The sequence below is a fragment of the Bos grunniens genome, chromosome 23 (assembly GCF_055505025.1).
Source record: "Bos grunniens cultivar Pamir isolate PY7600 chromosome 23, Bosgru_T2T1.0, whole genome shotgun sequence".
In the NCBI taxonomy this organism is placed as follows: Eukaryota; Metazoa; Chordata; class Mammalia; order Artiodactyla; family Bovidae; genus Bos; species Bos grunniens.
The window spans coordinates 44,320,400-44,334,076 of record NC_141187.1 but is presented as its reverse complement, the minus strand read 5'-3'; the positions used below and the strand labels follow the sequence as shown (position 1 = coordinate 44,334,076).

The window sequence follows — 13,677 nt, the reverse complement described above, 5'->3', positions numbered from 1 at the left end:
AGCAAAGTGATTTAGTTACACATACACACACACACACATATATATATATGTTTTTTCATATTCTTTTCCATTATGGTTTGTCTCAAGATATTGAACATATATCCCTGTGCTATACAGTAGGATCTTGTTGTTATCCATCCTCTAGGTACTAGTTTGACGAATGCACTGCCTTTTGCCTTGTAGGGTGGCTATGAGAACCAAATGCAAGAAGTACTTATAAATCATAAACTGCTATATAAAGATGAGATGCTGTAATGTTATTACTGCCTTATATATTTTCACACCTTCTTCGTGGACTTGAGGGAAAAGAAAATATCAGCATTGTAATTTTTTCATTTGGGATATTTGAAGTCTCTAGAGAGAGAAGAAAATGTACACAATAATGTCATAGTGTCACAGACCCTGTATTAAGCTTGAAGCTTTAAAATCTCAGGCCAGAACTCTAATACAATGCTCTCTCCTACCAAAGACCTCTAGACTTTCAGCAGATCAGATCAACAAGCATTTAGTTATGCACTCTGACCGCACGGCAGTAGGGCCAGTAAGTAACACAAAATAAGCAGAAGGCATACTCTTGTCCCCATGTTATCCAGAAAGCAAAAATAAACATGTGTCTCAGCTAACAAATGACATAGAAATCCTGGGGTAATAGATTTCTAGCTTTCTGCATTAATTACCTGATTAACTTCTAAAGGCAGGTTGGTAATCCCCACAATATTTTTTTTTTAAGAATAAAAAAATGTGACTTATAGCTTTAAAAACTTTTATCCATTTTGGTGAGTTTGGCAGGGATGCCATCTTTTTTCTTAAAACTTCTATGACTGTCTTGGAAGGAAAAGTTTTCCGAACTGGAGGCTCACTTCACAGTCTGAAGCTCCTGCAAAGCATCAAAGGTGGCTATATGTGAATTTGGTTACTGATTTTTGTTTTTTTTAAGAAACGAGACAGAAATTTTTTATTAATTTAATAAATTAATTTTTATAGTTTTATTTATTTTTGGTGGTGCTGGGTCTTCCTTGCTGCTTGGACTTTTCGATAATTGTGGAGAGTAGGGACTATTTTCCAGTTGTGCTCAGGCTTACTTGCTTCTTGGCACATGGGATCTCCCCAGACCAGGGGTCAAACCTGTATCCCCTGCATTGGCAGGCAGATGCTTTACCACTGAGCCACCACGGGAAGCCCTTGGTCACTGATTTAATTAGAAATGGTCCTCAGCAGTAATTTATTCCCAACTCTTTGCAGCCCCATTGACTGTAGTCCCCCAGGCTCCTCTGTCCATGGGATTTTCCAGGCAAGAATACTGGGAGTGGGTTCCATTTCCTTCTTCAGGGGATCTTCCTGATCCAGGGATTGAATCCCCGTCTCCCACATTGCGGGGAGATTCTTTACTGTCTGAGCCACCAGGGCAGCCCAAAATATTCCCGGAAAGAGAAAAAGTACCACTTTGCAGACCTTGTGCTTGCGGTTGTGATGCAATCTGGGTGCTTGTGCTGTTCTGTCTGCTGTTATTTAGTACAAGCCTCTGGGAAGCTCAGTGTGGGAGTTTCCTGTGAATGCAGGGCCTTTCCCTTTCAAACCCACATTCAACCCGCATGTCTGCTGGAACATTAGGCATTAACATTCTGTCTTCCCCTTTTACACAGAGCGCTTTAAAAAAAGCCTTTGCAAATCAATGAAAATGCTCGTGATATCATTATTATATGAATATAATATGTAAAACTTTTTGCTTTCTAAGGAATCTGATTTAAAGAAGACCCTCAGAGATGATGACCCCCCCATAATATGGTTCTGGGAAGCAGTATGGAAATGATCCCATCAGTGATTTAAGGGAGTCAAATGGTGAATTCGTTTGTAAACTGTAGAATTTTTTCCCTACTTGAAGGATTTCCCCACTAGTTTTTTATTTAGAAGCCTGTGTTTCCCTGTGTTTGATTGTCTGAAAGCAGGGCACATAAGCCAACACAGGACCGAAAAGCTATGGACTTTCTGAACAAGGCTTTCACAAAGAGTGAATCCACTCTCATCCCACACTGCCTGGCTCTGCTCGGGACATCCTGCGACCCGGGAGAGGGCTGTACCTTAGGTCCCAAAAAGAAAGGCCACTGGGAGGGCGTTTGACTCTGCTATCCTGCAGTCCTGCACATACCTTGTAGGGGCTCAGATATTGGAGAAAGAAAAGCTAATTCCTAAAAACAACGCTGTTCACACACTCAGCCCACGAACCCTCTTTTCTTATTTCTTAAAATGTTCACTGCCTACCCATTCCTAAGGCAAACTGGCCAAGACCTCGCCACACCTCCTTCAGGCTTTCATTTTTCCCTTTTAAACTCCTTGTGACGTTATGACTAATCTGGTTCCACAGAGGCCGTGTGCGTGTGTCTCTGCCCTCCTATGTGTTAGGGAACTCATTCTCTTTATACAGATTAACTCATTTAATCCTCATAACAACCCTATGAAGTTGGAACTATTAGCCCCTTTTTACATATGAGAACACTGACACATAATCTCTTGTAAATAAATTCAGGGGGATGATTTAATAAACTAAGACAATTTGGACAACCCCCCCATCAAGTCATCTTATTCCACTTTATTCTTCATACGAGCCTGTGGCATTTTCTCCCTGCTTCCTCCAACCCAGTCAACAAGAAGAGACAGTGGTGGTGACTGACCATTAGGTAGCCTTGGCATCTGGTTGCTGCTGCTGCTGCTGCTAAGTCGTTTCAGTCGTGTCTGACTCTGTGCGACCCCATAGATGGCAGCCCACCAGGCTCCTCCGTCCCTGGGATTCTCCAGGCAAGAACACTGGAGTGGGTTGCCATTTCCTTCTCCAATGCATGAAAGTGAAAAGTGAAAGTGAAGCCGCTCAGTCGTGTCTGACTCCTATCAACCCCATGGACTGCAGCCTACCAGGCTCCTGCGTCCATGGGATTTTCCAGGCGAGAGTACTGGAGTGGGGTGCCATTGCCTTCTCCTGGCATCTGGTTAATCGCGTTCAAACTTCCCTGAGATTCTCCTTAACCGTGATGTGAACCTTTGCAGTCGTTTATAATGGAGTGAACCACGAATCTCCTTAACCGTGATGTGAACCTTTGCTGTCGTTTATAATGGAGTGAACCACGAATCTCCTTAACCGTGATGTGAACCTTTGCCGTCGTTTATAATGGAGTGAACCACGAATCTCCGTGATCCATTGCTGCCACCTTGAGGTGACGTGTTGAAACACATATTCTAGATGGGGTAACGGCAAAAAGTGAAACAGAAAGTAACCCCAGTCCTGTCCAAAGCAAGTTGTTTTTGTTGTTGTTGTCTTGGGACTCCATGGACTGTAGCACACCAGGCTCCTCTGTCCTTCACTATCTCCCAGAGTTGGCTCAAGTTCATCTCCATTGAGTTGATGATGCTATCTAACCATCTCATCCTCTGTCGCCTCCTTCTCCTTTTGTCGTCAATCTTTTCCCAGCATCAGAGTCATTTCCAATAAGTCAGCTCTTCATATCAGGTGGCCAAAGTATTGGAGCTTCAGCTTCAGCATCAGTCCTTCCAATGAATATTCAAGGTTAATTTCCTTTAGGATTGACTGGTTTGATCTCCTTACAGTCCAAGGGACTCTCAAGAATCTTCTCCAGCACCACAGTTCTAAAGCATCAGTTCTTTGGCACTCAGCCTTCTTTATGGTCCAACTCTCATATCTGTACGTGACTGCTGGAAAAAACATAGCTTTGACTATGTGGACCTTTGCTGGCAAAGTGATGTCTCTCATTTTTAATACACTGCCTAGGTTTTTCGTAGCTTTCCTTCCAAGGAGCAAGCGCAGTATGAGCTAAAGGACTTCACTTAGATGCTTTCCCATCCTCCAGGTTAGCAGCTTTATTGACACTTGTAGAGGAGTATAGCCTCATGTAAAGTTTCCAGTCTAGGGAGGCTTGAAATCCACTCTGATCTGATGTCCATGCTGTGGCTTTTTTTGCCTTCAATCAGAAGGAGGAAGGTGCCTTCAACTCTCCCAAGCCAGGCCTGGTTGTGACTGGTGGGGCAGGAGTGAAATCAGGACTATGGGAAATGCAGGGCAAGCAGCCAGTGGAAGGAAAAAGGAAGTGAATTTATTTGGAGTTTAAAAAAGTTATCATGGTAATTCCTCATGAAAAGGGAAATTCTCAGTATGACTCAGACACATCTGTTCATTTCCGTAGTTCCATCTCTGTTCCCAAAAAAGCCAAAGGGATTGTTTAAAGCTCATGGGATACATTCAGCAAACAAACCAGACATGGGCTCAGCTCTTCCCAGCATTCAACTCTTGTCAATAGATAAACCACAGAATTCCCCCAAAGAAGTAGAAGGGCAGCCTGATGGAAAGCCCTCTTGATATATTTTTTTTAAAGACTCTTTTTTTTTTTTTTTGATGTGGACCATTCTTAAAGTCTTTATTTGTTACTATATTGCTTCTGTTTTGTGCTTTGGTTTTCTGGCCAAGAGGCACATGGGATCTCAGCTCCCTGACCAGGGTTTGAACCTGTACCCACTACATTAGTAGGTGAAGTCTTAACCACTGGACCACCAGGGAAGCATCTTTGTTTTGTGAGGTGATAGACACGGAAATGATCTGGACTAGATAAAGGAAGACTAGATTAGAGGATGTGAATTTTTAAAATAATTTAAATAGTTCATTTTGGTGAAAGTGAGTCGCGTCTGACTCTTTGTGACCCCATGGACTATACAGTCCATGGAATTCTCCAGGCCAGAATACTGGTCCCTTCTCTAGGGGATCTTTCCGACCCAGGGATCGAACCCAGGTCTCCTGCATTGCAGGCGGATTCTTTACCAGCTGAACCACCAGGGAAGCCCAAGAATACTGTAATGGGTAGCCTATCCCTTCTCCAGGGGATCTTCCTGACCCAGGAATCGAACTGAGGTCTCCTGCATTACAGGCGGATTCTTTACCAACTGAGCTATCAGGGAAGCCCCAGTTCATTCTGGTAAATATCCTTTAAGTATTTTTTATTTACATCAATGTTTTTATGCAAGTCTAACCTAACACACATTTTTATGTGTTGCTTAAATATTACATTATGTATATTTTTTCATCATAACCTGTAGTCTTTGTAATTAGTGGCTAGCTGGATACATGAAGATGTGTGTGTGTGTTAGTTGTTTAAGCATGTGTGACTCTGTGACCCCATAAACTGTAGCCCACCAGACTCCTTTGTTCATGGAGTTCTCCAGGTAAGAATACTAGAGTGGGTTGCCATTTCCTATTCCAGAGGAGGTATGTCCATGCTAGTCTCCCAATTCATCCCACCTCTGTTATTCTGATTCTTTGATATTTTTCTTAGCTCAACTTCAGCCTTAAGCCCTGAGCTCAGATGCAAGCATCCAGGGTCGGAGGAACAGGAAAGAGAGGAATCGCTGGTCTCTGAGCACATTTGAAGAGAAATTTTAAGGTAGTAAACCGTCATGATGTTTGTCTAAACTATGGCAAAACATCCCGAGAAGAAACAAGGATAAATTAAGGGTGGGAGGCATTTAGAGAAGGTCAACAAGGAGAGCTGAGTTTGACCCAGGTTGTATGATTCCGTTGCCTGAAAAGTCCAGGTGGGACCAACCCATATAGCCAGGAAGCAGGCTGATTGCCAGGGCTGTGAGTCTGTGAGGAGGGCGGGGTGGTGAGTGACTATCAGTACTGGGCATGGGTTTCTTTTTAAGGTGACAGAAGTGTTCTGGAATGAGACAGCAGTGATGATGGTACAACTCCGTGAATACGCTAAAACCCCTGAATTTTACAGGGTGGACTTTATGGTATGTGAATTATATCTAAAAACGATGGGTGCTGTCTTTTAAAATGAATTTACTAACACTGTCCTAACTGACGGCACAGGCCCTGGCCCTTCCCAAGGCTGTCCGGCCCACGTGAGAGCGGAGCTCTGTCTCGCTCCATCTCTAGCCTCATCTGGCCAGGAGCCCGACACCCTAAATGCCCAGCAGGAGAAAGCACAGACAGAATTTGAATCTTGGCTCTATCAGTTTCCATATGAATAATCTTGGGCAAGTTACTTACCCTCTCTGAGCCTCAGTGTCCTCATCTGTCAAATAAAGATGAGGATAGTATTTATCTCGCAGGTTATTGAGAAGATTAATGTACTTGGAATATAGCATCTGGCGTGGAGTAGATACTGCATATGTGTTAGCGACTGCTTTCCAGGTGGTGTCAGTGATAAAGAACCTGCCTGCCAATGCAGGAGATGTGAGAGACGCAGGTTCGATCCCTGCATTAGGAAGATCCCCTGGAGGAGAGTATGGCAACCCACTCCACTATTCTTGCCTGGAGAATCCCATGGACAGAGGAGCCTGGCGGGCTACAGTGCGCAGGGTCACAAAGAGTCGGACATGACTGAGCGACTCAGCACAGCACAGCACAGGTGTTAATGACAGTTCTCACCCAACAACCAAACAGCACCCTGGTCTGCAGGGATGCAGAAACCTGCCCGGCTGCTGCCTGCGCCCCTCCCCCGGGCCACAGGGCAGAAGTTTCCCCACCAGCCACACGAGGGGGTTTCTGAGGTGGAGCTACTCTCGGTTCTTTGACATTTTAAAACCAGGAAGGCCCTATTTAAGCTCCTGGGAGTGTCTCTCTCAGCATTTTTTTTTTTTCCTGCAGAGTCCTCTTTCAAGGACTGAAACCTTCAGACTCCATCAGGTCTGACTTTGCCATGTGGGGACCACCGTCTTAAGGTCCTGAGTTTGTGGGGTTACGGCAAGGAAGGTGTTGCGATCTTTATCCTGTCTATCCTTCTCCTGCAGTTTTAAGTAAGATCATTAACTAAATCAGTTCTTAACTCTGCTTAAACATTTAAATCACCTGGGCAGGGGCCGGAAAAGTGCTGATCCTGGGTACCTCCCCAGGGAGTCTGATTTGATTTTAACTGATCCTTGGGCTACAGCCCGAGGATCAGGTTTTAAACTCCCTCTCCCCTGGGACTCTAACTGAGCAGACCAGTTGGGAACCATTAGGCTAAAGGAAGTGTTCTGAGACCAGTAGGAAACACGCACGCATGCACACACACACGCACACACATATACAAACCCACCCAGACATACACACAGACATAAACACATACCCATACATAAATGTACACATACACCCCACACACACAGACACACACACACATACAGACACACAGACACATACCCACCCAGACAGACACACAGACACGTACACATGACACACACATACACATATCCATACATACACACAGACACACACATACCCACACAGACACACACGCGTACATACACGTGCACATATCTATATGTGTCTATACATACACACATCTTGAAATGTGTCTATTCAAAAATACTACTGTATAATTTCATTTCCCATTATATCTAAGGTCACAAGGAGAATATTTGCTTCAAAGGAAAATGACTTCTGAATCGTGGGAATGAGCAATTTATGTAAGTGAGGTTTCTACTCCTACTTTTCCCCATAGTTCTTCCTTTTTAAACCACAGAGTAGACTGTCACAAGCGGGATCACATTTTCCTCCAGGAAAGTTGTGGTGTGTGGGCTCAGTGCTCTGAGGCATGTGGGATCTTCCTGGATCAGGGATCAAGCCTGTGTCCCCTGCATTGACTGGTGGATTCTTAACCACTGTGCCACCAGGGAAGTACACCACCGCGACCTATTTTAATCTACCAAGGGTTTAACAAGCTTCCAAAATTCCTAAATATCTAATACTCAGGTCTTTGGAGCTGATAGCAGGAACTGGCTCCAACATGCCACTGTTCCAGTCTCTTTCTTTTTATAAAAGAAAACTGTCCATAATTAAAAAAAAAACAGAACACAACCTGGATAACACATTTACTCTTCATTTTATCCTGCAGTACAGTGTTGGAAAAGAGAACTTGCCTTGGAAATCCCAGCTGAGTCTCAGTTCTACAATTTATTAGCTGTGTGACCTTAGGTAGGTTACTTAATTTTCCTGAGCCTGGTTCCTCAGAGAAAAATACTATCTTGCCAAGTTTTTGTGAGGATTACTGGAAGTAACATAAATGGCTTTAAAAATGTCAAGTGTTGTTACTGTGGTAATTATTGTAGTTGATTGTCAGACAGAACACTTAAAGGAAATAAATGAGATTAAGATCTAACAGTAGACAGTGATTAGCATTTTCTAGAATCCTTTGAAAACAAACCGTTACTGAGTCATTAGCAAGAACTTTTTAAGGGGATCTTTTGTGAAATCGCTAATAAAGGCATTGGCAGCAAGGCAAGGACGTCGAAGGGACCGTGAGGTCTATGACAGTGGGAGCAGAAATACTGTCTGCTAGGAGGTCTTGATCAGAGAAGGCAATGGCACCTCACTCCAGGACTCTTGCCTGGAAAATCCCATGGATGGAGGAGCCTGGTAGGCTACAGTCCATGGGGTCGCTGAGGGTTGGACACGACTGAGCGACTTCACTTTCACTTTTTACTTTCATGCATTGGAGAAGGAAATGCCAACCCATTCCAGTGTTCTTGCCTGGAGAATCCCAGGGACGGGGGAGCCTGGTGGGCTGCCGTCTCTGGGGTCACACAGAGTCGGACACGACTGAAGCGACTTAGCAGCAGCAGCAGCAGGAAGTCTTGATAAATACAGTGGGAAAGACTAAGAGGTGGGGGCAACCTGGAATGGAAAGTGCTGTCCAGGCCCATGGAGTTGCTGGAGTAGGAGAGGCATTTAAGGGCGAATCCCTTACACTGGGCGCCTGGGCCACACACACATTTCTGTGCATGTGGATCCCCGGGCCTGCGGGCGAGGAAGTCATACAGGAGTTGAATGGAGGCTGGAGGAAGGAGATGGGGACAGAGCCTCCTGTTGCTGAGTGCTGGTTGTCTTGCTACATAAGCTCCTTTCTCTGACTCCCCTGCTGGGCCAGTGGTTAGGACCCATGCTGCCACTGTAGGAGGTGCAGGTCCAATTGCTGGTTGAGGAACTAAGATCCCACATGCTGTGAAAAGTGAAAGTGAAAGTGTGAGTGGCTCAGTCGTGTCTGACTCTTTGCGACCGTGTGGACTATAGCTCTCCAGGCTCCTCTGTCCATGGGATTTCCCTAAGCAAGAATACTGGAGCACGTTGCCATTTCCTTCTCCAGGGGATCTTCCCGACCCAGAGGTTGAACTCGGGTCTCCTGCATTGTAGGCAGATTCTTCACTGTCTGAGCCACCAGGGAAGCCCTCCCACCCCCACATGCTGTAGGAACGGCCAAAAAAAGTCCTTTTCTGCCTTTTATCTACTTGCAAATTCATCTTCTCTGACGAGTGCTCCCACTCCCCAGCTTTCCAGATGACCCTGACTAACCTACCCCATCAGCAAGGGTCTCCTCGTCTGACAGTGAGGTCAGAAGACCTGGATGTTGAGTGACAGCAGTGGAAAAGGTTTGGAAGTGACTTCTCAGATTGAGGCCTCTAACCCTAAGAAATGCCATTTTCCTCTGTAAAAGTAGAACCCCCAGGTCTCCAAAGTGGATGCTGGATGGAGGGCTTTCTAGGGTGGATGAGTAAAAAGACCCCGAGGCCTGACTTCTACATCACGTTCTCTACCTCTGCCCAGCATAGTGGGCAGAAAGGGAGAGTGCTCTCAAGATGGCCCTGGCTGCCACCACCACGCTGACCACAGGGGGCGCTGTTTGCCCCCTACACTGTAATGCAAGGTAGGATGGGGTGGGTAGGGGCAAGAAAATCAGTGCCCAGCCTTCCTTGGCACTGCCGCCCTCCCCTCTTTTTAATAAGTCGGTCCTCAAAGCCCCCACGGCAAACATGAACCAAAACAAACTCCCTAGATATAACAGCAGGGTGATAGGAGATGGACGCTGATGTGTTGGGACCAAGGTCCTGTTGTGTTAGTTGCTCAGTTCAGTTCAGTTCAGTCGCTCAGTCATGTCCGACTCTTTGCAACCCCTTGAATCGCAGCACGCCAGGCTCCGCTGTCCATGGGATTCTCCAGGCAAGAATACTGGAGTGGGGTAGCCATTCCCTTCTCCAGGGGATCTTCCTGACCCAGGGATTGAACTCCTGCATTGCAGGCAGATTCTTCACCATCTTAAATCACAGTTTGTGTCAGCCTGTCTAAGGGCTACCCAAAGGCTGCCGATCTCTTGGCACATGAGGTTCTGTTTGTTCAATCTTTCATTCAAATGACAACTCGGTGCACACCTCTGTTTGTGTACTCTTAACACAGACACTGGGGCTGCAGAGATAAAAAGAGCACAGGTCCAAGTTCTTTGAGGCAGTGCAGCGCAGTGATTAAACGTGCGAGCCCTAGAACCAGGCTGCTGTGTGGCACTGGCCATGTACTGGGGTGGCTAAAAAGTTTGTTTGGGTTTTATATGATGATGTTATGTAAAACTCAAACAAATCTGTTGACCAACCAATTAACTTGACATTTCTGTGCATCGGTTTTCTTCTTGATGAAATAAGAAATTTAATAGAATCTCTTGCCCAGAGATGTCGTGAGGAACAAATGAAGAAGTGGAAAACACTTAGAACAATGCCAGGCACCTAACATGCACTCAGACACCTAACATGCACCTAACATCAATGCTTCCGCTGTGATGGTGATGATGATGCTTCTAGATTTCTGGGTATCAGAGTAAATTCAAAAGGGGAAAAACAGCTCCAGCCATACAGGTAGTTCTTTCAGAAATCCACATACTGCCCCATTGCAGGTCTCGGCCTATGACCCGATTAAGTGACACCAGGAACTGGAGATAACCTGGTTTTAGGTTGGGCATTTTCTGTTCAAATAGCTCACTTTGCCAGCCAGCAGTCACCTCTGCCCGCCCCGTTACACCTGCAGACACACAGAGTGGCTGCTGTGAGAAACCGCCGGCCACGCCTCTCGATCAATTTCTCTCCAGGCTCAGCCCCTCCTGGGGCCCCGGCTTGTCTTTCAGCTCAGCACACGCGGTGTCCTCATTCATCCCGCAACCGTGCCCTTGTCTTGCTTTCCTGACAACAAGACAACTCAGCCTCTTATCTCCTATTTATAATACCCATGATTTTCTGTGCATCCTTGTTCCAAAAATCCCTAAAGCTCCAACCCGTGAGGATTTCAGTTGACAGGGGCAGAAATCACACGCTGTAATCGTGCCTCAGCCCAAGCTCTGAACCCGAGGTGTGTACCAAGTTTGCACAAAGGAAACCTCACTAATCCCGTTTCCCGACACTTGTATTTATTTATTTAGCCTGAGCTGGGCCTTCCTTGCTGTGCAGGCTTTTCTCTAGTTGCAGTGAGTGGGGGCTACTCTCTAGCTAGGTGCATGGGCTTTTCACTGTGGAGTCTTCTCTTGTGGAGCACAGGCTCTAGGGCGCTCGGGCTTCAGTAGTTGCAGTTCCCAGGCTTTAGAGCACAGGCTCAATAGTTGTGGGCTTCCCTGGTGGCTCAGCTGGTAAAGAATCCGCCTGCAATTCAGGAGACCTGGATTCGATCCCTGAGTTGGGAAGATCCCCTGGAGAAGGGAAAGGCTACCCACTCCAGTATTCTGGCCTGGAGAATTCCCTGGACTGTAGTCTATGGGGTCACAAAGAGTCAGACACGACTGAGCCACTTTCACTCATTCAACAGTTGTGGCACATGGGCTTAGCTGCTCTGTGGCATATGGGGTCTTCCTGGACCACGATCGAATCTGTGTCTCCAGCCTTGGCAGATTCTTTACCACTGAGCCACTTGGGAAGTCCCCTTCCACTCCTCCGTTTCCCATCTCTTGAGAGCTTTAGAAGAAGGAAATCTGATGATATCACTGCCTATTTGCTTCAGGAAAATCACATCTCATTGCCTCTGGCCTGAGCTTCTTCCTAAGCCAGACCTTCCTTCCTGCTCTGTCTCCCTTTCTCTCTCCTCTTTCACATTCTGTCTGAGTCAACATCATAAACCAGTCCCTAGACATGCACCTCCTCTCTTCTTCCGCAAGCTTCCTTGGCTGGAGCCAAGCTTGGTTGAGCACCTTCAGCGCACACTTCAGTTAATCCTGCGGTAGCTCTTCCATGCTTTTAGCATTTGCTCCTCTACCTACCAGCCTGCAAGATCTCCCAGGACTGGGTCTGCACCTTTTCATCACTGTCGTCCCAGCATCGGGCACAGTGCATGGCCCGTGGGCAGCACCCAGTAAATCTCTGTGGACTGATTAAGGGGCATCACCCTCAGAGGAAGAGTGTTAGCCGCAGTCAGCAGTTGAGGGTTTATCATGTGCCAGCTTTTGTGTTTCCTTCACACTGCGTGGTGAATACTATTATCATCCTTATTTTACAGATGATGGTAAAAGGATGGGTTCAAGGTCTCACCAGCAAAAGAGAGCAGAGCCTGATTTTAAATCCAAGGCAGGACTTCCCTGGGATCCAGTGGTTAAGAATCCACCTACCAACGCAGGAGGGGTTTGATCGCTGATCCAGGAAGATTCCACATGCCACGGAGCAACCAAGCCCATGTGCCACAACTACCTACACTTCTCCGTAGAGCCCGTACTCCACAGCAAGAGAAGCACCGCAATGAGAAGCCCACACGCCACAGCTAGAGAGTCCCGGCTCACGGCATCTAGAGAAAACCCATGCATAGCAATGAAAACCAGTGCAGCCAAAATAAATAAACCAATAAATAAAAATGAATAAATAGATTCAAGGCTCCCTGACCTCAGACACTTGCTCTGAACCACCACTCCATTTTGCCTCTATGCAAACACAGGGCTGGCTTTTAAAAGGATGGGGAAGAAAAAGGGGCAAGCCACTCAGTACCTTTCCTGCTTAGGTTGTGTGCAGGAAGGGAGGGAGCTGGCCAGGAAAGGCGGCCTAAAGTGCGATTGGCCAGGTAGAAACAGTGGATGTTAGTGGGGAGCTAACATGTGCTCATGTGTGCGCCTTGGAAAGATGAGCGCAGAGAGCGGGTTAGTCCAGGGCTGCCTCTGGCGGGAGGGTGGGATGAAGCTTATGGAAAAGGTCCCCCTTGAGGTGGACCTGGTGTCAGAAGGGTGTGGAGCACAGATTCTGGAAGTTTCTAGGGCAGACTTTAAGGTTTACACCTTGACTAGCTTCAGGCTTTAACTGTAAGTTTTGAAGCAGAGGCCCAGGAGGGAAGCTGTTCCTTGAAGCCCATGTGTTAAGAAACACAGATGTAATATTGCTGCTCAAAACCACTTAAGGCGTAATTCTGTGCAGGTCTCCCCAGCGATTTGTTGGACAGGTCTGGAGATTTGCAAAATGGATTTCACTCAATTCATATTTTGGTTCTTAATCCCCCCTGCATGCCAAATTCTTCACATTTCAATTTGGTATTTCAGAACCTATTTAAATAAATCATGAGAGCTTAATGGAAAAATCAAAATCAAATTAAATAAATGGGTTAACTGTTCAGCTGCTAGGTTTTACTCCAGCCATTACAGGGTTAGGAAAAAACCACAGAGCAATTTATAGCTAACCCGTCTGCTCAGGGAGAGACCTCTATATCAACCATTTCCTCCTGGGCATCCTTAACCCATCTCAAATGACACATGGAGAAAACATCTGTTCTTTGACAAATACCTACATAAGAACAATTCAAATCTCGAACCCAAATCAATAGCAAGCGTACATCCTACTGCATTTTAAATAGATATAAGAGCTCTAGTAGAAGTCACTGCAAGTCATTAAAGTTTATGTACCAAGCTTAATGCTCAG

The 13,677-nt window shown here is 46.0% G+C and overlaps 1 long non-coding RNA gene across 5 annotated transcripts; it reads left to right on the top strand.

Annotated features, from left to right (window-relative positions):
* The first annotated feature begins 4,431 nt into the window (after window positions 1–4,431).
* On the top strand, window positions 4,432–12,593 carry LOC147347730 (uncharacterized). 5 transcript variants are annotated; one of them, XR_015152533.1, is made up of 4 exons: window positions 4,432–4,973; window positions 7,386–7,449; window positions 7,878–7,957; window positions 12,281–12,593. It is a non-coding gene; the product is annotated as an uncharacterized LOC147347730 (long non-coding RNA). The 5 variants fall into 5 exon arrangements; XR_015152532.1 differs by lacking the exon at window positions 4,432–4,973 and adding an exon at window positions 5,467–5,793; XR_015152535.1 differs by lacking the exon at window positions 4,432–4,973 and adding an exon at window positions 6,405–6,801.
* The last annotated feature ends 1,084 nt before the right edge of the window (window positions 12,594–13,677 follow it).